We start from the raw sequence: 25798 nt of genomic DNA, 5'->3' as shown, positions 1-25798 counted from the left end.
AAAAAGGGAAAAAAAGAAAAAAACCTGAATTTGACTGAGGACTGGTCTGCAGACCCAACTTGTCTACTTGTCAGATAATAAAGCAATTTGCAAAAATTGAGGTGTTTTCCTTGTTTTTGTGCTCCAGATCCTTATTCCTACTGCTTGTTTTTTCTCTGTTTTTTCTTGGGTTGGGTTCTAGTCAGCCGTGGGTGATCACCATCCCTTATGACTTCGATCAAATCTTCTCTGCTTATAGTTACATACAGTACCATATAGTAGAAGCACTGTACACAATTAAATTACCTTTGATACTTACAAGAGGATAATCCTTCGACTAGCATTACTTCCAAGTGAAGTCTTGCCTATATTGATATTTCCATGTATTTTCTGCCTGTTTATCTCATGACAAAGCAGGGTGGAATTGAATGCATATTTTTCATGTGTTTAGAAATGAGATTTGATATCCACATCTCAATCCTGGGTCTTCTTTGGCCTTTTTGGATATTCTCTCCAACACAAAGATGTTCCAGAGTTGAATTAGAAATTATGATTTCAGAAGTTCCCTAGACTGCTGCCATTTAGGGCAAATATTGTCTCTGTGATGTGCTGCCTAATTCCCAAGAGTAAGAAAAACACCATTATATTGTCTTTGATATTGTCAGAGTCCTTTAGAAGCTTTCTAAGTAGACTTAGAAGTTAATCAACCTTAGTTTTAGGGAGGAGCTGTAGTGTCACTTGAGCACAAAAGCCACAGGCAGTTCTGGGCAGTGTTGCTAAACATTTGAAAACCAAATCCACCAAGGTCATTGCCTGATGAGGGAAACAACTCAGCTCTGCTCATGGCTGTCTTATGGTCCTTTTCTTCATCCATTTCAGCTGGGAAACACAACCTGATATCTGATAGTCCCAGCTTGATATTTGATAGTCACAGCCCTGAAATCAACTTTGATAGTTTGGTTTTACCTACAATGTCTGCTTTTCTTTCCTGATAAAACACAGCAGAAGCTCCTCTTCTCACCCTGCTTCCTGCTCTCCCCACACAGACTTTTATCTGATTGTCCCTGTTACAGCTCTAGGAGACCAAAGTTTAAGTTTCCCATCTACCAATAGAGAAGAGCCTTTGTATTTGTAGTAAGAGAACATGTTCATTTGATTGAGCTGCTGGTGTATTGGCCATTTGGGGTAATGCTGTCTCTGTCTTGCCTATTAAATCCTAATAATTTTAATCAAGTGAGGAAGAGGCTCCAGGTCCTGTAGCCAAGCACATTTCCTGATTCCACAGGAGTGCACAGTAGATGTAGGGATTCAACCAGCAGGGTGCACAAATAAATCTGAGTTTGCTCATCTGAGTTTGCTCAGGCAGAGGAGGGATATCTCTGTGGATGCACAGTGTGTACATGGGCTTTAACTGCTGGCTCAGGGAAAAAAACCCAAGCTGCTGGCTTAACTGGGGAAATGTAAACTGAGGAGCTTCCAAATTGAGGTGGGAAAGGAGTCTTGATTTGAGTCTGGATTGTTCTAAGTTATCTAAGCATATAACAGCAACATAAATGCCAGTTTAAGACCTTTTATGCATCAGCTTCCTTGACAGTTGGGTCTGAGGCTTTGACCCTGCCTGTGTCTGAGCTTCTTCTTCCTCTCTGAAAGAGCCTCCTGATGTGAAGATTGCCTTATCATGACAACCTCAACTCACTGAGTATTTGGAGATGTTCTTTAGATGAGATAAGTTTCCTTTTTACATAAAAAAAAGAAAGAAAGAAAAATGAGGAACACTGGTGCACTAAGGAATAATAGAAGCTTTTCTTAAACAGTTTTAAAGTCTAAGAGACTGCTATTATGTCTAGCTGTTCTGGTTTCAAGGAGAGAGGAAAACAATGCTTGTCAAACTTGACTCTGAAAAGACACTAGTTTTTTTCTGTGGTGGTACCCCTCAGTTTCCATTGCACTGGCTTGTCCTATTTTAAATTTGTAATGAATGAAAAAATTCAAAAGCTGGTAATCATGCGCCTTCCTTGTATAAAAACACATCTTGTTTTTATCATCAGTAACCTGCACTACACAAGAGCTCTGACACATACATTTCAGGATAGATTAGGAATTGCCTGCTCCATTTGCATAACATTAAAATCACTGTCTAGATACACAAAATAAAATGAATACCTTCCTGATTCTCTAGTATGGGCTTGCATGAAAACGATTTTACCTTTTTTTTTCTTTTTTTTTTTTTTTCATGAAAGCAACAGACCCTCTCTTTATTTAGTAGATTGGAGGAGAAGGATTTGATAGCTGAGTGAGGGGATAGCTATGTAATTCATTTTTCTTGGACAGCATACTTACTGCATTTTTAAAATATGGGGTAGGGGGCAGGGGGGAAGTGTTGCAAAAAAGCATATGGAAAATGTGACAGGCTGGCACTATCTGAGTCCCCATCATTCCTTGCAGCTGCCAGAAGCCAACCGCTCATCTTTCCAAACCACAGGCTCATGCTGGTGATGATATGATTTCCTCTATCTTGTGTTTTGTTGTTTGTGCTTCAAGAAAAGCAACCCCCTCAAAATTCTCAGTTAATCAAGACAGCATTGGCTTTTCTCATCCTACTGAAATGATTCTTGCAGGGGTAAGACAAGGATCTGGAGGCTTTGTCTTCTATCCCAATCAGTGTTTACCATCATTCCTGGGTTTTTTTTTGATTGCCTTGATCTTTATCCTCCTTCTGACTGCTAACCAGCACCCTCACCAACTGAAAAAAAAAAAAAAAAGGAAGGGGACCTCATATAATTTGGTTTCATACTAATATAAAATGTTTAGTATTTTACTTTCTTGGGAAGGTAATCTACATATTACAAGAAAAAATACAAAATCAAGATTTTTGTTGTTGTTGTTGCATTTATCATTACTGTTCTGTATTGAGGGCTTTTGAAATGATGACTCTACGTCTATAAGTGTTGGAAATAATCAGTATCTTACAAAGAGAAGTAAAGCTACACTGGTGTTGAAAGTATTCATATTCATAGATTTCTTATGATTGGAAATAACTTCAGTTTATTCTTCAAACAACCATCTTGTAGTCCACATGAAGTCTTTCCCTCTATATTACAAGTATAAATGTCAGTCTTTCTATGTCTGTTAAAAACACACGGTTATTTTTAACTTTAAGAAACCTTAATTCTGGTTTCCTCAAGGCCAAAGAATGCGAACTTCAAAACAACAAAGGAAATGGTAGATTGGGATCTGTTCTCAGTGAGGAGCAACATGGGTGAGAGCAAATATTCTTGTTTGAAAAAGAAATTACTCAGTGGTGGAGGCAAGTTGCAAAGGCCTATTGAATATCAAAGCTTACATTCTGATAGGCAATAAAGATTATAGGTCAGAAAGGATTCAAAAAACCCCCTCAGATTCAATTTTTTTTAGTGATGGAATGAATTGTGAATGAAGGTATCTAGGAAAATATTCCATTCAGTTAAAGGGGCAGGCAAACATAATGAACCCTCTATCCATATTCTGAATGATCATGACTGGAGCTTGTCATGATGAAAAAATAATTTATGAGAAAGAATATTGCAGTCACGAAGATACAAGGGGATGAGAACCCAGAGTTAACTCTTAATAACTGTTGGATGCATAGAAATAGTTTTCAAGTATTTGAAATGGTCTGAATGTGAAAAACATGAGAGAGTCCGAGTTCAGGATGGGGGTTTTGGGTGACAAAGTGAGAAAAGAGGCAGGATACTGATTTTGCATACTGTTATTCAGAAGGAGGTAGTGGTCAGAACCCAATGGAGAGAAGTGACATCTGGTTTTGCACTGCTGAACTTGGGCTTAGAGAAATATTCTCAACAGCATGTTAGAGAAGGCTGAATTTTCAGTTTGAACAGAAAATTACAGAAACCAGTCAGTATGGAATTTCTAGCTAAAACTTTAATTAGAAAAACACTTTACATCTTCTTATTTTGGAGAAGGATTTTGGGATGAAGAGGTCTAGGACAGATCCCAGAAGTCTTCCCAAAAAAAAAGGTTACAGAACAGGAGGGATTTCCAAAGATCATAATGAAACTAGGAGAACCTAAAGTCAGCACTGGTTTTGAAGCCATCAAGACAAAGGGAGATAATGTTAAAGAATGCAGACAGGGCAAGAAGGGAAAAATAACAAGTTCTAGCTGTTAAATTGGCTGTAAAGTGATCATTAGAGATTTTGACCCAAACAGCTGGGGGTAGTGAGAAGAATATCTCTATATTCCTGCCCATACTGATTATACTTCACAGGCATCTAACTTGGCTACTGTGTAAGAAAGAATATTGGGTTAGATGGTCCTCTGATCTGACCAAGTTCAGCTGTTCCCAATTTCAGTGGAGTAAAAGGTGCAGAAACTAGATTAGACACTCTTAGGGTGGAAATGGAATACAGGAAATCTTATCAGTGCTTGCAGACAGTACAGTCAATGTGTTCAAATACAAAGGGGAAATGTAGGAGGTAACTAACAAGGGAAGTCAAGGATGGGAAAGCCTGCTGCAGAAGTGGAATGGGAACAGGGGAGATGGATTAGAACAATTAATGAAGAGAGTAAGAATGGGTGTGAGGGAGATTGAGGGAAGATTTGGTGGACAGAGTTACTGGGGAAACTGGAAGAATTAGAGGAAAATAATTGCAAAATTCCTGTGCCTGTGGGAGTGGTGAAGGGAAGTTCCAGGACATGAAGAAAAGTGTTCTATTGGGAGTGTAGAGGTCACACCAAGCAAATTTGCAATTGGTCACACCTTTGCAAATTATGAACATAAATAAAGTTACAGTGAAGTAAAATTTAAACCATCTGATATTTAATTATTAATATATGGATGCAAAATAAGTATTTTTGTGCACACACAGCTTGCAATACGTTGGTCAAACAGCTGTACATAGTGGTGACCAAGTGCTACAGTTGCCTCAGAATAATCAAAAAAAGCACAATTCCCTCAGTGTTTTGGATTTACCTTCAGGGCTGCCAGACGTGTGCCTCTTCCACTCACACTAGGGGCTGCTGGATAGGTCCTTCTTCCTACATTACATCAGCAGTAGCCAACTTTCCCCATACTTGACCTCCATCTCCCTTGTCGGTGGGAGACTGGGTGTGTGGATTGCTTAGCCCTGAGCAGTCTCACACAGAGCTCAGAAATCCATTGTATAAAATGGGTTGGGCAAGTGCTGGAAGGTGTGCATTATACTCAGCAATTCCCTGGAAAAATATTTTTGGAGACTATGTCTCCCCAAATGGTCTAATTGAATTTTGGAAGCCCATGCCACCATATACCGTCTTTCCTCTAGGCAGTCTGAAAATTACATCCTGGCCAAAATAGCAACTTTGTGGCAACTAGTCCTAACAAGAGTACCTTAATTTTCCAGAGAGAAGTCAATTAAAACTACTTAAAATACACTGAGATCTCAACTCACTTGAGGGATACAAATGTCAATATGTAGTGGTATGCATGTATCTGATGAACTGGAAGATGTTTTCACCTGACAATATTGGAGATTGAAAATAGAGGTTCCTCCTCAAAAGCCAAGATCAACAGACAGGTTCTGACTTTGCTTAACTATTTCTGCAGGAGGAGAGAAATGAGAACCCTAACTACCATGTTTTAGAGGATGAAAGTAGCATTTTATTACATTATTTTGTTATGCATTTACTCATAAGATAAATTAAAAACAGTGCATGTTCATGATTTTTTTTTCTTGCTTTGCCTTAATGTAGTTAATAATCTGAAGTTACTTTTTTTTTATTTTTGTAAAGCATTTCTATTCTTAAATTTTTCAAATATGACAATGCTTCTGATATTTTTTGGTGTTCTGAATTTTTCATGGAAGGAAAGGCACTGAGAGAATACCCATAAAGGAGGTTAATTTGTTCAGTTTTGTGTATTTAAATAGCATTCTTAACTTTGTTTCCTGATGAATTCTTCCTTGAAATATTACCATTATTTAGTCTGAGATCTACAAGAAAAAAAAAATCTCACTTACAGTAGACCAATCTAGCACTTTCCTAGTTGGCTAGTTTGCCTTTTTGCCTTACTGAAGTGTGGAATCTATTTATGTTTGGGAGTGGAGAGTTTTGATTTTACTCTTTTTTTTACCTAATATTAACCTGTAGCAGCAATCACAAGAACAACAAAGTCAGGAAAAACTTTGGTAGTAAATGATTCCTACAAGTATTTCTAAAATAAAGGAAAAAGCATATTCTGAAAATGCTGTGGTTCTGAAATTCTCATCTTCTTTCTTATTTCAAAGTCAGGCTATCCGTTGCAACTATCAATGTCAAGCAAAAGTTAGGACACAGAGCTTGAAGATCATGAAACACGTCCCAGGATTCCCCGGAAAATTGTAGCTGTTGTTTAAACATACACACAGTGAAATAGCCCAAGAATTTAAAAATAACAAAAAAGCAGAGAAATTAATGTGGTATATTGACTGCTTCAGCTGAGTTCAGCAAGCACCATTGTTCTCTGACTGCAAAACTGGGTCATATATGTGGGTGTGTATTATACTGGTTCAGCAGATGTGAGTGATAGTATTTTTTGAACCTCCTATGCAGCATTTTACATGTTCACTCTGCCTTTTTTTTTTTATTTTAAGAACCTTGAGCTCTACAACTGTTGGAGCTAAGCAAGAAAAATGTTCTCATTTACTATATACCAATTTTTTTCCAATTATGAGACAAACTTTTCCTCTATGTAAGAATAAGTACTTATTGATTTAAGAAGAAACAGGCATATTGATCCAAAGGAATAATACACTGTACATGTTGATCAATATTTACCTTGCAGGACAAAACATCCTGGTATTCACTTCAAGGCATCAATATATACATATTACTGGATGTATGTGTCATTAAGTCAGGTAACTGGGCTAGATCTCCATCTAACAGTATAAGCTCTCTTAATGATTATTTTTCTAGTCAAATATTAGTCTCTAAAGGGAAGAAGGAGTTAGAGAACCAGAAAAAAAGAATAATTGTTCACCTCCCTTGAGATAAACAATAGTTTTCATTAAACTCAGCTGATGCCTATCAAGAGACGGTAGACTGATTATATAATATATGCAGTGAGAAATACTCAAAATTCCTCCTAGAAGTATTTACCTGTTCCAAAGTAAAACTACAAATCTAAACATAGATGTTGGAAGATATTTAGGTGCCTAGCTTGTAATTAGTTTGATATCAATTAGCTTGTAGAAAAAGGAGATGTTTCCTTTTAATTTCCAAGGATGGGACACATCTGAGTTCAGAGAATACCTTTAAAAATTCTTCCTATCCAGGGCTTCTCTCTCTTCAGCCTTGCTACAGGCCAGGGACTTCTTCTGTCTGGAATTCATTGACATAGAGCTCAGTATAAATTATACAAAGATAAACTAATTATAGTGTAATGGGGCAGTCATGGTACACATTTTTTTTCTCTGACATTTCTTTTCTGTCTCATAATAGCTCTAACACTGGGTTAATAATTTTTATTTAAATGTTTTCTTTATGGTTAATTTCACCGTAATATCACCCATCTCCATCTTGAGTCTCCTGAGGCACTGTCTACAAAGGACACACCCAGGGAAGGGGCAGGCATGGGACAAAGTGATGCTGTGCCAGTTACACCCTTAGTATGTATTCTAAACAGGATCAACATTATACATAATAAAAATGTGCAATACATGTTGCTTCAGAGTGGAATAAATAAGGTGACCCTTCATTCAAAAGGTCTTTATTATATCCTCACTTAAGCAATAGGCTTGAAAGCTGTGGATCCTTTCTGCATGGCTTTGCCCAGGTGAGGCCCTTCCTAAACCTGTCTGTAGCTGAAATTCATGTTTAACTTCTCATCACCTTGTGTCTCACCCTTGTCAGAGACAAAACTATCCTCTCCTGTTCATGTGCATTCAAAATGCTGGAAACATCATTGCCTTAGCACATGGTTTGGGGAGTTTTTATCCACTCCAGGTTGTTCATCTTCGGTTTAATCTAATACTTATGTACTTCTGCTGGAAGGGTCTTGTGTTCCTGACCACTCTCCCCAGCCTGCTCATTCTCTTTTCAAATCATCATTTTCTTCTTGCAGGGGTGGGAAGGATGTATCTGTATGTTCTACCCCAGATAATGAATTTTCTCCTTTGAACCTGTTTTTGTCTGTGGGATAAGAGAAACCGTACAAATAATACAAAACCTGATAGCAACAACAGTGAGGCTGTACTTCAGTCCCTGGCCTATTTATTTGCTTGATAGGATCTCACCTCTTCCTTGAGTTCCCTGAGCTGTGTTTACCTGTTGGTTATCTGCTGTCTGACTAAATATAGGTCATGAACTGTTTGCACACTACCATGTGTGATGGACTCCTAGACACTGAATGGCATCTGCCTGTTTTCAGGTAATGTAAATAACAAAAATAAGCTGAAGTACAGCTTTTTAGAAGCCCAGGTGTAAAACACTGACATACAGGCATCCCTACATCTGGATGATGGGAAGAGATACAATGTCCCCTACCTCTGCTGTACATCCACTGGAGTAAGCACTGGGAGTCTACCAGCTGTGCTGGTATCTTCAAGCTACCATCAGAGTTCACATGGCACAGCTTTGGTAGGGAGGGGAAGCTGCAGGCATGCCTTCTGTGAGCTTCTGCCTCTTGTCAGACAGATCCAGTACCAGCCAGCAACAACCAAGGCCATCAGCAGGACTGGTGGCAGCTCTGGGGAAACATATGTAAGAAAGCTGTGCTGTAGCTGTGAGCAAATATGAGAGAATGAGAAAATGGAAGTGCTCCATATGCTGGAGAAGAGGTTCTCCAACAGCCCATGGAGAAGACCATGGCAAAGAAGGTTGTGCCTTGAAGCCCACAGAGAATCTCAGTGGAGCAGATATCTACTCTGAAGATTATGAAAGACCTTATGCCATAGCAGGTGAATGTGTGCCAAAAGACATTGCATCTCATGCAGAGCTCATGCTGAAGCAGGCTCCTAACAGGAAATGAAATGCAGTCCAGGGAAAGGAGCACACACTGGAGCAGGTTTTCTGGCAGGAACTGTGACCCCACAGAGTACCAAACCTGGTGTAACCCACTCCTGAAAGACTGCAGCCCATGAGAAGGATCCAAGTTGGAGCAGTACATGAAGTCCCTCCCATGGGAGGGAGTCGTCACTGGAGCAGAGAAACGGTGTGATGAAAAAGGAGCAGCAAAAATGAGGTGCTATGAACTGACCACAAACCTCATTCCTCAATCTTCTGCATCATGCAGGGGGGAGGACACAAGCATCAGGCGTGAAGCTGAGCCTGGCAAGGAAGGGATGGAAGGGAGGTGGATTTTAGTTTTGTGGATTTTTTTTTATTTTTCCTATCCTTCCCTGTTGTTAATTGGCTATAAAATAAATTAATTTCCCCAGGCTGAGTCTGTTTCACCATCATGGTAGTCAGTGAATGAGCTTTGGGTCCTTACCTTGACCCATGATCTTTTTCATGGTATCTTCTCCCCTTATCTTCCTGAGGAAGGAGAGTGAGGGACTGGCTTGGTGAGCACCTGGCAGCCAGCCAAAGTTAATCCATCACAAACTCACAGCTGGCTTGTCATCTGCCCAGCTCAATGTGAAGGCAGAGAACGTTCAGCCTGCCCTGCAGACATGCCTTTATAATGGATTCCTTTACCACACTTTCTGAAATTCTCAAAATGTTTATGGTGTTCTCTGAATACCCTTGTTAGATAAAGAAGGGTTAACAATGCCATTTTCTCCAAGGAACTGTGGTACAAAGAGACTGAATGGTTCATGTAAAACTACACTGTGAATACTATCCAAACCTCTTGCTTGGAATGCAGCACTGATCTCCAAAGCTTGCTTTATCTGTTAGTAATAGAAGACAGCTCCCTCTTGGATTTCTAAACAGAAACTCTTAACTGCTGTTAGATAAAAAAGGTTTTGAACAAGTGATGGAGATCACAATGGTACTCGTACCACAATGGCACTCTGACCACATACCTGCCATCACTAACTATAAATAAAATAATCCAGAGAGATGTACATTCTCAGCTATATTGAAATACATTGGAATAGGAAGGCATGAAGATAAGCTTACTTAAAATGGGTTTGTTTCTCTAGGCTCAAGATATTTCACTTAAGTGCAGCAAGTATCAGAAGTTATAATTCATCACTAACTATGCACAGGAACAGTCTCCTGAGCAAAGTGAGGCTGTAGAAGATGGCAGATCTCTAGACAACAGACACCAGTGTTGTTTTTTAGGGCCAAATGAATATGTTTCTTATAAAGCTGAATTGAACTTTATTAATACAAATGTTCAGTGAAAGCAAATCTGTCACAGAATGAGTATGAGATTCACTAAGAGGTGAATATTCTTGCCATTTTTGGACAGTTCAGAAACAACTGATTTGATTATGATTCACATAATCAAATAAAACAATTGAATGTTTAAAGAGCAGGCAATGCAACTGTTCAGAGATCTTCACTAAAAATGTATTAGTAGTAAATTAACTTAAAAATTAGGATTTGTTACTGAAGATTTTGTGAGCAGTGATGTTGAATCAATCCCTCAAATATTAGCAGTGCTGTTAATGGTTTACTCTTTCTGAAAATTGAGAGTAACGTACTTCTGAATCTTTCTGATTTGGCTTCATTAGAGATTTGTGACTTAAAAAAAATAGACAAGAGACTTTAAGAGATGGATTTAAAAGAAAATGAAAAGGCAAATATTTATGATAAGTACATCAGTTCATTAACACAACTCTACATTGCTTTCTGCCTCTTAGTAGGCAGCACTGAAATTACAGCAGAGTCGTATCATTTCACCTTTGCAAGAAAATCTACCAGATACCTACTTTTAAGCTTTTTTGTTCTATCCATATGAATTTTTAGGGGGTAATCATAACAGTAGTTGAGAAAGAGATGAAGTGTCCATTTGACAACCAGTACATTCTAAATTTCTGATGTCTTCCTTATTAAGTCAAGATTAACGCCATGCAAAAATGGACTTATAATTTTTTCCTACTTCCAGCTACCTTCTCATGTAGAATAAATTTTGGGAGTTGTTCCCCAAAAGAAACTTTAGTCAGCCCTTACACAGCTCTATAAGTGGGGAAATGCCTGTTTACAAATGCTGTTCCTGTATTAGATTCAGTATCTGACTAGGCTCAGGAACATCTTCATCTCTGCCTGGGTATATAAGTTGTAAACAGTGTGATCTTCACCTTGTAAATGGACAGCTCTAGCACGTCCATGTAATATATATTTAAAAAAACCCAAAACAAACCACTTTTTTTTTGCTAAAAAATGCAAAAAAATGCACAAACCAAATACTTCGATCCTCAGGAACTGTATGAAAAGCCCTCTTAATTCAGCCCCTTTTGTATAGAATACTTTTATCACACTTCCCTGAAAATTAAATTAGTCGAGAAATTTAAACTGAAGTACAGTCTTAGCTGTACAAGTTTGGAAGGGATCAGTAACAGAAGAATTAACATGAGAGAACATTTTTCTTTTAAAATTTGTATGTATATTTAATGATCTCTGAAAAACAGATGATGACCTTTTTCTTTTCACAGCCTCTTTAGATCATCTCATCCAACCCCATTGCTGAAGAAGGGTCAGCCAGAACAGGTTGCTCAGGACAAAGTCCATCTGGGTTTTGAATATCTGTACAGATGGAGACTTCACAGTCTCTCTAGTAAATCTCTCAAATGTTTGAACACACTGAGAGTGAAAAAAGTACTTCTTTGCTTTCAGGTGAAATTTTCTTCACCCATTGTCTCTTGTCCTATCAGTGAGAACCACTGAGGAGAACCTGGCCTGGCTGCTTCTTCTCCCTTTTCTCCCATTATGTATTGAGAAATGAAGATCCCTTTGGGCTATCTATTCCTGAGGCTGGACAGTCCCAGCTCTCCCAGCCTTTCCTCATAGGAGAGGTGTTCTAGTCCCTTCATTGTCTTTCTTGCCCTGTGTTGGACTCTGCATGTTTTTCCTCGTGTCTGATTAAAGAGTTCTGGAAATCTTGCAGATACATACTAGAAATGTATTACTAGAAATGTACTGCTACATAAATTATTGAGGTCCTGTTCTGAGGCATTTGAAGAAAAAGAAATATCAGGTAATTTTACATTTGTAATTCTGAACAAAATATTTCTGTTCTTAGTTTTCTTAGAAATCTAAAGTAATTATTGGACTTCAGTAGCTGTCTCCAGATGTAAATGGAAGTTGAATCTTACGTTTGTTCTATATAAAGCTAGTTGCAAAAAAAAAGAAGTATAAACTAAACTTTTTATTTAAAATAGCTGAAGCAGCAAAATTTTTTCCATAAGCCACAGGGGGTATTTCAAAACAGAGAGACTGAATTGTGGTTTCATTTACATTAGGCTAAATCCTACATGCCATGTTTTTATATGCACAGTCATTGCTGGGCAGTCTTTGAAGCAAGAAGTGTGGTTCCTGCAAGTCTTAGTTTTATCCTACCTGAGGGTGCTGTTGGTGACAGCAGTGTCTTAGTCTTCTGTAGTTAGAACTTTCCTATAGTAGAAGGAAATTGTGTCCTGCTCTCCTCCCCTGACACCAAGGTATTACTGTATGTAACCAAGTTCCTGACAAAACTGATTAGCCTGTGATCAAGAATGACCCATCTTACTCAACAGACTGGGAAATTCATGTTGCCTAAGAAAACAACAGCTTGTGCTACAGTGACACCTATTACCTAGCATCACTGTGCACTGCCTAAAGATAAACAGCAATAACTAGAGTGTGTCTACCCTATGAAATGGAGTAGTGCTGTAGCTAGTTCCTATCTCCATCATACTTGTCCAGTAGGCAAACCCAAAGGCTAATTGTTCTTCCAACAGATTCTTCATGTTACCAAAGCCATCAGAGTGAAAATGCCAGAGATGAACCAGCAAAACAAGGAGATAACAAGCTGGATGTGAATGAGACCTCCTGGAGTCTCATTCCCGAGGTTTTCCCGAGTTTGTTCTTAGCTTTGGTCCAGATGCAGCTATGAGCAGGAAATTTTGGAAGGGATGCTTTTCAAAAAGTGACATGACAGAATGTGTGGGACTGATGACGCTTCTAGTTTGTTCTACATTGCTCTCCCTTTACAGACCACTTTGGCTCCTCCAAAATTCCCAGTAATGTCACTGGAAATACTGCAAGAGGAGGATTGTAGAATCTGACTCTTCAGGCAAGTGCCTGAGTGTGTATCTGCAACTATCCCTTAACAGATCTGTTTGAAGCAAATCTGTCGGGGCTTGGGAGACATCACAGAGACAGTTAACATTTCTTCACACTGGCCACTGCTGCTCTCCCAGCAAGGAACTTGCTGTACCTCAGAGCAGCCTGGCACCAGTGAGCTGAGCACTGCCATGGCTTTGCTGCTCGTCACTCTCCAGGATGCCAGTGGTAAAAGGATCTTGCACAACATCTACTAAATATAGAGAGCTCCTACGAAATGTTAACAAACCTAAACACAGTGAATTAGAGAAGATCACATCTCACAAGATTTGACTTTATCAGGTTCAGCTCACACATGGTCTAGCAACTCAATTTTGAGTTGATCTTAAAACTTTTTCAAGTGTTTAATGGGGCATGGTTTGCACAGTGTAAAATCTGCCTTTAAAAATATATGCCAAATCAGTTCCCCATTTGTGTGCTGGACCTGACATGAGGCCTGCAGCAGCTGGAGCACAGGAGAGCAGCACACAGCTCCTAAAAGAGTCATTCCCCAGAGGAGTGTCAGTCCTTTTACTCTGAAGTATCCAAACACACATATCTGTGCAAAGTTGCTGAGTTCCCTTGGGTAAACCAGCTTCTACTTTTGAAGATGTCTGGTGAAGCTCTTCCTGCCTGTATTCCCAGTCCTGCTGAGGATGCTGTGTGATTTGCTGGAGAAAACTCCTAACTGCAAGGCACATGCTGGCATCTTTTTGTTGATCTTTTGTAAATATCTTTCTCTCTTTTTATGACCTGGTAACTACCAGATGTTCTACTGATTAAATGCTCTTGATTCCCGATATGCAAACCTGATGGAAGATATGGGGTTCTTCTGGAATAAATATGAGGAGAATTTGCCTCTGAGTTTCAGCCCTATCAGATCCATAAAGTCTACCTATAAATTACAATAAAAATATGGTTATGCATCTCTTTAAAGATGCAGTATGAAAAATCAAAAAATTGAGAAGCACCAGGTCTACCTGGCTTATCGCACATACACAGATACTATCCCAGTTTGTGAAGCACACAGCAGTCAGATCTGCAGAGCTTCTCTGAGGGAAGGAGAAACTGAAATAAATCCCCGGGTAGTCTTGCCATTTCTGTTTTAAAAAACAGCTCAACTTACCCTCAGAGACCTAATTTTGTTCTATAGTACAAACTTTTAGGAAGTAGTAAACAGTTTCAGTTTCAAAGAGCTTACATTCTAAGCTCTTTCCCAATGCCTATGCACTTGTTTAACTTCTTTTTTATTGTCCAGTTTAATTACATGAGATTATACACATACATAAAGCTATGCCTAAACTTTTGTCATATGAGAGCAAAGATAAAGGTAGGATGTGAGAAAGGAAGTATTTGTTATCCACATCTTGAGGATGAGGAACTGAAGCACAGCAAAAAATGAGATTCTCATCCTCCACAGAGCGTGAATGTGCTTAATTCTTAAGAATGAGCAATTTCCATCAAGTTTGCCGTGCCCCCTAGGCTGAAGAGTAAGGTCTGGATTTCGGCGACTGTCTCTGCCACCGATTTTAAGTACGCTACGTAAGTTCTGGTCCGGAGATTAAATTCAAGTGCACAAAAAGCGCGGGACGCGTTTTGCACGGAATGCGAAAGGCTGGATTGAAGTAAAGAAGTATGATCTGACCCCTTAGCTCTGGAGCGTTTCAGGTGGATGTCTGCAGTTGACGGCCTGTGACTCTCGACCGTATCGCTGTGCCTGGTCGCTGTTCGCAGCGCGGGGACACCCGAGTTCCGGCACCGCACGAGCCCGGCCCCGGGAGCGTCCGTGGGGCGGCGCGGAGCCCGGCCCCTCTCCCGCGCTTCCAGCGGGGAGAACAGGTGCCTCTTGGCAGGTAAATGCCCCTCCGCCACGGGGGCTGCCGCTCGTCTGCCGCCGTCCCAAGCACCGGCACCGCTGGGGCGGGGGCCGCACGGGGCGGAGGGCGGGCGGGAGCGGCGGGGGAGGGACCGGGCACGGAGCCGCCGCCCGCGGGGCAGCGCCGGCACATGGAGCGGCACCAGCCGCGAAGCCACAGCTGCCGCCCGCCCCGACCCTGGCAGAGCAGGTACCGCGGGGCGAGGGGTCCCGGGCGGGCACCAGCCCCTGGGGCGAGCGGGGGCTCAGCCCCGGGCGGCTGTGGTGCGCGGGTGAGGAGGGGCTGCGCGGAGCCGATGCTGCCGAGAAGTTGTTGCCGGGCGCGTTAAGTGTGAGACTACGGAGCCCAGTCATCCCATCCAATCCCATCCCACCGCATCCCATCCATTTCTCCCCCTTCTCCCCGTCCCACACGCTTTTTTCTTTTTTTATTTTTTTTTTTTCTTTAATTTGAAAACATTGAGCCGAACATACAGCTCGGGTGTAATCCAGGTGTTTTGGAGTGCTTCCTTAAAATTTCAGAGATGAGTAGCCATGAGGAGCTGGCCGAGAAAGAGTATTTATTCATTGATTCAAATGCGGATTGGTCTGTGTTCTCTTCGAGTCAGCTACAGCACTTAGGTTCAGTCAAAGCCCGCGTTCCGAATGCTTGCGCCTGTAGTTTGCGGGGGGGGGCAGGTACGAAGGTCTTAAAAACTATTAAGAAATTGTAAAATTAGCAGCCTCAGTACGCTTCAGGGGAACGGCATTGGAGAAGTTGCAGACTTCCGAATAGCGGGAGGACCAGAAGTTTTCCTCCTTGCCATACACCCTGTCACAGCTGGAGGGTTTTTTTCACCCTGCTTCGCAAAGTTACTCCGTCTGTGAAGGGACGGTTTCGCTCTTTTCTCGCTGCTAAAGAAGATGTGTGTAGTTAGAAAATGTGTGTGTGAAGAAATAAGTTCCCACTGCAGTAGTCGGTTCTAAGGAAACTTTAAATTTTGTGCTTCAAGAAACCTGATTACTTCTTGGATTGCTTTTCTACCTTGGTTTAGAAGGTATGGTAACACTGCGAGACATTGTGCAAAGCATTCTGCTTCCAAAATTGTTAAAAGTTAATAATTCTGTGTCAGAAAATTTTGTAGTGTATGATTGCAAATTATCTAAAAAAAGTGATGTTTTGTGGGATGCAAGAATTTTTAGACCTGTATGGCCACTGGTTTAAACTATGTAAATTGTTGTAGACGAATATAATGTTATTTCTTTTTACTCTTTTTTTCCTTTTTTTTTTTTTTTTTTTCCTTTTCACTGAATCTTAATGCAAGAAGTGTTTTCAGGGACTTTGTGTGGAGGTTAAAAGTTAGGATTTAGAGCTTCTTGACTGCATATTTTTCTTTCTGATATCTGGATGCTACCAGGGTTACATCGATATGCATTTACTGTTCAGATGTCCAAACCCTACCCAAATTAAATAAACCAGGTATATAATCCTGATTATATTTCGCTCACTCACATTAACACATTTTCTAGACTTTAACAGTTTAGTTTTAAAATTTGAAGCTGTAATGCACTGTAAGGTCCAAATCCTTCAGAAGACATGCTTTGTTAGTTTCAGTTGACTGCTCACATCAGTTGTAACTCACACACACTCTACAATACCATGGAGTATGACTTGCTGTTAAACCTTATTAAAAATCATCATTGAAATGTAAAGAAAAGCATAATAATATGCTGCATTTAGAAATAAGTACTAAAATTCCTTTCAAATACTTGGAAATACTTTATCTCAATCAGCTAAGCAGGGGCATGTTCTGAGTGGATTGTGGCACTGCTCTCTCACTTGCTGTGAATTGAATAGTTTAAGGTGTTTTGAAGCCTGAGTGAAATAGAAGAATGAAGGATGCAATGCCTTTAGTTTGTGAATTTTAAAAAAAAAAAAAAATTATTTGTACTTAGGTAAAATTGTTTATTCTTTGTTCTCTTCTTTACTGGGAGAAAATGTAAGTCCAAAAAGTGAGAATGGATTTGTCCATGTTGCCATAAAAATACCCAGTTCATGGGTTAATATAACAGTAGATTCAGTACTTGATACTGTGTCTCTTTTCTAAAGGTTTCATTGCTCCCATGCATAGACTTCTTTATAACATTGCATGCTCTGCTTTGATTTTGACTCGTGTTGGTCAAAAAACTGAATTAAAACGACAGTGCCTTATGTCCTTATGCCTTAGCGTGCCTTATGTCCCCACCCCCTCAATCCTTAGCAAAACTCGTACCAAGTTTTAGTTAGATGGCTGTATGCCTTACTTCTTTATCAAAGCCTTTGAAACTGAAGCCCAGAGACATGAGAAACCAAGTGCAGACCATGTGTAAGACCAAGAAGTCTTAAAACAGTTCATGTCCTTATGATAGCTGTCTGTAGCAGAACTGCAGGGGGGAAGTGTCCGAAATACTGCAGAGCTCTGGACTTTATGTAGTTCATGTTTCTATTATCCCAGACTTGCTCCAACCTTAAAGATTTTCTCACAAATCTTAGTATTGGTGACTACCCATGTGCTTTTTTTTTTTTTTTCTTTTGAGTAAAGTAGGTGAGACTCAGAACATGATATACTGCAAGTTTATGAAAAAAAAAATAAAATATAGAAATTATATCCCTAATTACAAGGTAAATTTATGATAAAAGCCAAAGAGAAATCAGGTTTATCCACTGAGTGAGAAGACTGCCCAAACTAAAGTCAGTGGAAGTTCAGTGCTGGATGTCCATCACATCCAGGACTTCAAACCTAATACACTGATCCTTGAAAGAGTCTACCTACTGGTTATGGCTTCCAGGGCAAATGATGGGAATACAGAAGCATAGTATGAAATTGTACTGATGGTGCTAATTCAGTCAGGAAGGAGAGATGGACCATAGTATTTGAAGAGGAATCACTAATGTCTCTGGACCATCGTAATGATGGGAAGACAGGGCAGAGGACTCTTTTCTCTTTGCCCTTCATGCTCCCAGTAAGTGGAGAAGCTTAGGCACTGATCCTGTGTGCATCCTTTATCCCAGCTGAATATTTCTCATTTACGATTTAACTAGAAGTGAAGCTTACAAGCTCACTTCACTTAAGTGAGCAAAGTGCTTTAGTGCATTTTTAGTAGGTCCCATACTTCTGAGTTGCATTAGAGGGGACAAGCTTGTCATATACCTCAGACTTTCCACCCCAGCTCCCAGCTGCCAGTACTCCCTTCAGGAATGATATTGTTGCTTGTTCCCTTACATAAACATGAATAACACCTTTGTCATTTTTGTTGCATTCAGCGTACCATTAAAAAATGCAATAGTCTCCATCTCAGTATTACCATAACAGTTTTCCTTTCCCTTGTGGACCTTAATACCAAAAACCTTGTCTGCTTTCCACTTCCACTGCATAGCAATGCAGAAATGTAACTGGATAACCGATCCACGGAGTTTTACAGCAATGCAAAACTTCTTTCTCATCATTAAAATTGGATAACTCCAAAATGAAGCCAAAAACAGTTCCAGACATATTTTATTCGAGCTTAGGTACTTCTTATACTAACACCACAATTTTGCAGAAAACAAGGAAATGGGTCCAGTCTGTATTTCAGCAACAGAAAACAAGGGCGTAATGAATTGTATGCTGTTCTGGCAGATCATTTTTGGCAGTGTTCTCTTAAAAAGTCCAGAAGATATCAAAAGTCATGGATCACAGCCTAATTGTGTGGCTCTTTGTCAGGAAAAACTTCCATTGAAGGCTTGTGGGATTTTTTTTTCTCCTGTTTTATGTGCAAGAAGAGCTGGGTCTATAGTAATTTTTGTTTTTTGGTCAAGATTCACATATGTACTTCATTACATTTTGACCAGTCATTACTTTCTACTATTATTGAACGTAATAGAATTAGACCAAAAAAAAAGTAATAGTAAAATAGTAGAATTTAGTGTAGCAATAATGGAATCTTTGTAAAATGTCATCCTTGTGAGAGTAGAGCAGGATGTCCTGCTGGCTCCCCTGGAATTCCCCTCCCAAGTGACAAACACCACTTTTCTAGCAAGTATAAAATTACTCAGAAAGCAAGAACACTGGGAATACATTATGCCGGTTGAGAAGTGGAAGATAAGGATTCTCATCAGTGTTTTCTGGGACTATAAGTCTTTGAGAAGCCTTTTAAAATGCCTGCAACTCAATGCAAGAGTCAGAAGATGAAAGACCACCCAGGTATTTCTTCACTTATTTTTTCTGTAATCCAAAGATTATTTTTGCTCCCCCCACCTGACACTGGAGTGGAAAAGTGTTTAGAGATGAGTGTGAATGCCATCTGAAGCAAGTCAGACAGCCTCAGTCTTGTCAGCTTTATGGCATTTTTTAAACAGGAGGCTACTTCAAATACCTTCCACTCATCCAAAGTAGCTGTAGGAGTTTTCCCTCTCCAGTGGCTATCCAGAAAAGTGTACTGACTTCAACTGGAAAACTCCCTTCTTCCAAGATCAACTTCTTGTCCCTACATCAATCTATACATTAACCTAACCAAAAGTAAACAAGAGTTTTGTTTGCTTCCTAAATTTAAACAGAATTATGTGTACCCCTTAAGGTATGTTGCAATGCATCTTTATTAAAACCCTGACAACTTCTGCCTCACCGTTCTTGAGAGCACAGCTTCCTCCATGCCTTAAGGTGGTGAACAAGAAGAGATAACAGGGGTTTTTGCACTAAGCAGGTTACTGCCAGCGCTGTGGTGGCTGCAAAAGTAAGTCCTAGTTCTGAAAAGATACATGCATGTTCTTAGCTTTGTACCATTGCAGATTCTTGTGGGATAGGACCATGCAGGTTCAGGAACTGCATGGCACACTCATGCTTCCTTTATCAATGCTTCCAGAGGTTGTTCAGACTGCAGGTTTGGATGAACAGTCACACTGAAATCATTGTATTTCTTAAGCAATGGGAACTGTTCGATTCTCTTGCTTATTTTGCTTATTTCATGTGAAAGATAGACATTTCTTCTTCTGATCCCACTTGCTCTAGCTTTCAGTGAAAGAGAAACTTGCTCTGTAAGAGAGCTCAGATTCCCCGCTGAATTGCTTCATTTTTCTGCTTGTTTCAAGTCACTGAGAACAGCAGAGCAATCGCAGTATAAAGCTGGAATTGACCATAGTGGATTGGATCCAAAATATTTGCAAAAGCAGAGTGAGTTAACTAAAATATATAGTGTGGAGGAGCTTGCTAATTCGTTTAAATTTTAGGAGTTATTTTTAGGTTTATTTAAAGGTAAAAAAAAAATCACACCAGTCTCTAATATGCTTTTTCAGGCTAGTAATGTCCTTTAATAATTCATAACAGCCTGAACAGTTTGAAGGGAAATTAGGAAGCAATTCTGTGATCATGAAGCAGAGTTACTGAAACCTTCTATAATTCAGACAAATTGACTACTGATATATTGTAGAGTATACTTGGCAATAACAATTCTCAACAGAAAGAGGTACTTTTATGTTTTCTTTATTGCATATTTAGATATACTGTGATGAGGACATCCTCCGCTTTTTAAATCAGACTAATAGATATATACAAAAAATACAGTTCTTTGTCTGCTGTTTGCCTCCCCTTGAATGAGAGCTCTGGAAGGATATCCAAGAGCTCTATTTGGCATCTTGAGAATATGCTGTTCTTAGATTGAGTGCCTTAATTTACACCCCTCACCTTTTATAGTCAGTTTATTTATAAGATAGAAATATGTGCATTTTCTTTGTTCTGGTGAATTTATTCCACTTTTCTACTTGATTTTTAATGAATAAAGGTGACAGGGTTTAATGAGTTAATAATATTTGCCCTTAATTAAGAAAATTACCTTCATATTTTTCTCATATTGTGGAAACACTTTGTAATGACTCTGGTTGCAATTCAAAAATTTGAAAGAAGAACCTTTTTCATATTTGCAATGATATCAAGTCCAGTAATTTGCACAGAAAGTCAATAAAAGAATGGATTTTTTTATTATCTCCTTTAGCAATGAATTGTTACATGAATATAGCTCAAGCACAGAAAATGCTAGGAAGAGCACATATGGAAAACACATACTTGATACAAGATGCGCTTTTTATCATTTGTCAGTGATTTGAAAAAAGAATTCCCAAAGAACTGAGAATTATGTAGGATCTTTGAGACAACTTTTTTTACACCCTCACAATTGTTCCCTAACACAAAAATTAATTTTACATGTGCCAGACATTTAAATGTTTCACATCTTCACTGTTAGCAGAGTTCCTTTCTTAATCTTGTGTGTTGAATTACAGTGCTTCCTTCATTTTGCAGACAGGAGCTTTCAATTGAAATTTCACTGTATACTCATAATTGTATTGTCAATTTGTGTAGTTAACCAGCATTTACACTAGGCAGGAATAGAGAAATGACTGAATAAACTAAACATCTCCCTTGACTATGTAGAAAGTGCTGAATACAGAATTAGTGCACAGGGAAAGAAATGGATCCACTTAGTTTTAACCTCTTTTTTAATGCAGTCCTTTAAAAGACCTGGAGGTATTTGTTTTGTTTCTTTGAATAGAAATGGAAGGACATTGAAGTGCTCATTACAATTCTCAGTTTTAAGAAAGGACCACCCCTCACCTTGGTAGTTATTATTTACATTGAGCTGTGTGATGAGGTGGAAATTAAAAATAGAATTAAAATTGTTCTAAAGTGGAGTCATTCACAGAGATTGTGAAGTGTAGCATATTAAATTACAATAATAAAGCTAATTATCAGCTGCTTGCTGAGATATTGAATGCTTTTAATTAAAATGAGTTTGTATAATTCTAGCAGTTTTCTTCAAGTATTTGAAAATTGGTTATACAATACAGATTACCTTTTTTCCATGTTTAACAGTCTTACTGTTGAATGTTTAACCATATTTAGCACATTTGTACGTGAAGTTAAAAGTCTGTTTATAGATATATATATATATATCTTTGGTTTAAAATGAAGCTAAACATTAAATCCTTTTGAAAAAGGTGTCTTTATTCACCTCTTCTTTTGGTTGCCCTGTGTTCTTTGACTTCCCTGGATACAAGAGGCTTGGTTCCATTAGGTCGAGACCCTCTGGTGCAATTAGAAATGCAGCTGTATTATCGTTCTGCAGGCAGGTGCAACTCCCAGCTTAAACCCCAAAAGACTGATGACACATATATGATGATACAACTCCTAACTTGTTTTTAATGTGCACATTCTCCTGTCAGGTGTGTTAAGGGCTATAGGAGTTTACTGTGTTTTTCAGGCTGCAACCTTCTTTTTCTTTATGAATTTATTTATTTAACTTCTATTTATGTGTCTTGGGTGGTTGAATCTAAGACCCATTTTAGGAGTTTCACTTCAGTTTAGGTTTTAAAGTGGATTGGGGTTTTATGGTTTTGGTTGTTGACTTGGAGTTTTAATTTGCTAAAGATGAAGCCTGTGTGATGAGAAGCTAGTGAGACTTGTCAGAGACCACAAAGATGAGACATGCTCACACACCAGTGCTCCATTAGAGCCAGCTGCTCCAGTGACCAATGTGAGCGGTCCCTTTCCTGCCATGGACTCCTTACAGAAGTGAGGGTCACACAGTCAGGCCTTTCCCCAGCATGGCTGGGAGTAAAGCTGGGGTTTGCCTCCTTGTTTATTTTTCAGTTAACCCAGAGTTGCCACCACTGAGGAATGTATGTTCCCCTCACTTTTTGTATTTGTAAAAGCACCTGCAGAGCACCAGGTCCCCTGTAAAAGGTTATTTCCCCTCCCCTCAAGACTTTGTGAGTGCTTATTTCTTCTTTGAGGTTTCATGGAAGTGTACCTGCCCTTGCGAGCCACACTCAAGACAGAAGTGTTCCTTCAGGCATTTTTCTGTCTGCTAAGCATGGCTACACCCAAAAAATGTCAGGGAACGTGCACCTGGATGTGGTGTACCTTTGCAGAACCCTTGCAGTACCAGAGGCAGAGTTCTCTGTAGATGGAAGGGCAGCTCTGAGTTTAGGTGTGCTGGTGTAAGACCAAAGTGGCTCCACAAATATCAGCATTTGTGATTTCATTTCCTTACCATGAGGTTCCATTGTGCTGAGTGAGTATGCAGCACATCTTGTCCCAGACAAGTCAGTACATACTTAGCTTGGGAAACACAGAAGAGAAAAAAGAATGGGTAGTCTTTGGCATCGGATTAGGTCATTCCATTGAATCACATCAATGGCCCAATCTTGCAATCTTTTAATATCCTAAGAAAAGAGGGTTGTAGAAGGACTGACATGCTTACACATGCTTTATATCAATTGATGAAGCCTCGTATAAATGCTAAACATTCATTTTCTTGACAAGGAGGTTTACTTTTGAATTTGCTGGGAGACAAAATAATAAACCAAGATTTGCCAATAATTAATTTGCTGTATTCTGAAAGATTAGAAAATCTTGACCTTACAATGACTTCTTCCTATTCACATGTGGAATTCTAAAAGGTCCTAAATCTACTTCTGGTTTTAATTGACATTAGATATAAATTAAGCAGTACTTCCAGTACTTCATGGGGTATATTTTGATATATTATTAAGACATAGCATGAGTTATATTGAACAGAAAGTTGCAAGGAGGGAAATTCATGGCATGTGAATTTTCTTCAGGACAAATGCTGACTAACGTAAATCCAAAATTTTTGTATGATCATGGTCACTTAGATGCTTCCTTATTTAAAACAAACTCAACATAACCTTTCAAAAGGGTTGTGTGTTGATCATCATGTAATTTAAAGTTGCAATATTTCATTATTTTTTCCAAAAGATTGTAGTAGCGTCATTTCTGAATCTGGTATTTATAGTCTGAAGAGGAAAGTGTACAGGTTACAGTTCCTTATCTGAAGAGCCTTGAAGAAATAATTTTACCTATTTTGAAAGGAATTTTATCTTCTTTGTAGCCCTTGTAATAAGGGGCCAAACTTGGAAGATATTTGTATTCCTAAGTAGAATAACTATCTATTATCACCTAGGTGCTAATCCCTTTCCTGCTGTAAATAAGAGTGAGACAGGTTCAGCATTTGAGAGCAAGATTGTTTCAGTCAGGTGCCCACCCAGCTTTTGATTTCTAACTTTGGGCTCCTAACTTAGCTGATAACCTAAACAGATGCGACTGCATTGAAGACAATGAAGCCATATACACTTCTTACGCTAGTGACAAATTTGATTAGTGGGTAAAACTTAAACAATGAAAAATTAAAAATCATCTTTTTTGTGCCAAACCAAAACAGACCGTAAGTTTAGGGTTTTATGTCAGAAATATTTTTAAAACATTGTTCTTTTAGATAAATCATTATAAAGGTTTATTTATTAACCAATTGATAACAAATAGATGCTTTAGTGCAAACTTTCATATCCGTACATAGGATCTCTTATTTTCCAGGTGGTGACAATTCTTGTTTCTGCTGATTCTAGAGCAGAGGAAAGGGAGAAAATCAGGACATGATTTCTTATTCATAGCTTTACCATACCAAAGGCAAAAGGGTATTCTACTCCTAGCACTTAAAATTTAGCCCAAGATCTGTTGTGCTCAAGTCTGGTGTGACAAACCTTTTAACAGACACAGAGCCAAAACCTATACAGGACCAATTGCAGAACTGAGATGGGGTGCCAGATGTCCTGTAATATATTCTTTGCTGATACAGGGCCTAAGCTGAAGTTAGCTGGGATTTCATTAGTATTTACAGATAAAAGATAGAAGTATTTACAGATAAAGATACAATAAGAGTACAGTCTTCCTCTGGGATGGATTCAAAACCCCTTGAGCATTTTTTAAAGTTCTTTTTTTTTTTTTTTTTTTTCTCTTATCGATTTGTGTAGTGCTTGTGGATCTTAACCCACATTTAGGAACCATATTTAATAGTTCTAAGTAATTATTGGGAAGGAAAAAAAAATATTTCCATTATCACTCTTCCACCAGCTCTATTTTCTCTCAGTGTTTCATCCCTGTGAACTGGATCAGCTTTGCTGAATGTCTTAAAGTCACCTAATTCAAGGGTAAACCCTGATGCCATCAGTGTGAGATCTGAGGGTGTGTGTTTCAGGACAGGCAGTCATCCAACCTCACAGAAAGCAAGCTAAGACTATTCGACTAAAAAAAAGAAAACAAAACACCACAACAAACTGTACTCGTTTACTTTCGTTAAAAAAAATAAAAAACACAACAAAAAACCCAAACCAAACAAGAAAAAAAATCAGCCCTGTAGTTTAGCTCTGCATTTAAGAAATTAGGAAGTGGGAATTCTCCTTGGAAAGTGTTTTCCAACAGAATTCCGCTTGATGACAGTAAGAGGCAGGAAGGAGCTGACAAGTGTGTGGCTTAGGTTGCAGAAATGCTGAGTGTAAGTCTTGTCATGACAAAGGCAGTTAAATTCAGGTATGCAAAAAACTGAAGAAACTTTCTGCTTTGCTCCTCCTCTCCTTGGTACTCCCAGTCCTGCTGAAGCCACAGCAACAGCAAGAAGGCAGGTGAAGTTGGAATAAAGAGCCCTTCCTGAGTGTAATCTCTTTCTGGTGGGTATATTCTTGGAATGATTTTTCAGTTGGTTAGGGTTCACAGTCCTCTGGAAAAATGTGTAGTAATCAACTGATTAATAGTAGCTGGGTGACCCTAGAAGGCAGTAATAAAATGCATCTGCAGTTCTTTTCTTCTTCCTTGCAAGTCATACTTGGAGAAGTAAGGCACTTGTACCTTACCACCTGCCATAAATACACCATGCTTTCAGTAACTGACCAGGC

At 39.1% G+C, this 25798-nt stretch overlaps 1 protein-coding gene across 44 annotated transcripts in view; it reads left to right on the top strand.

The window, feature by feature from the left end:
• Positions 1-25798, top strand: part of IKZF1 (IKAROS family zinc finger 1) — a 104498-nt gene that overhangs the window by 21985 nt on the left and 56715 nt on the right. For 7 of the 44 annotated variants that reach the window (XM_086897849.1, XM_086897385.1, XM_086896886.1 and 4 more), the window contains exon 1: positions 15155-15250. The exons of 30 other annotated variants lie outside the window; for them this stretch is intronic. The gene's annotated coding sequence lies outside the window, so the exon portion shown is untranslated. Of the gene's footprint in view, positions 1-14965; positions 15038-15154; positions 15251-15939; positions 16098-25490; positions 25574-25798 lie in introns of those variants that run through there. 7 more of the 44 variants (XM_086898054.1, XM_086897279.1, XM_086896207.1 and 4 more) reach the window with 7 other exon arrangements.

The sequence above is a fragment of the Cyanistes caeruleus genome, chromosome 1, assembly GCF_971803275.1.
Source record: "Cyanistes caeruleus chromosome 1, bCyaCae1.hap1.1, whole genome shotgun sequence".
NCBI classification, from domain to species: Eukaryota; Metazoa; Chordata; class Aves; order Passeriformes; family Paridae; genus Cyanistes; species Cyanistes caeruleus.
This window is presented reverse-complemented; position numbering and strand designations above follow the sequence as displayed.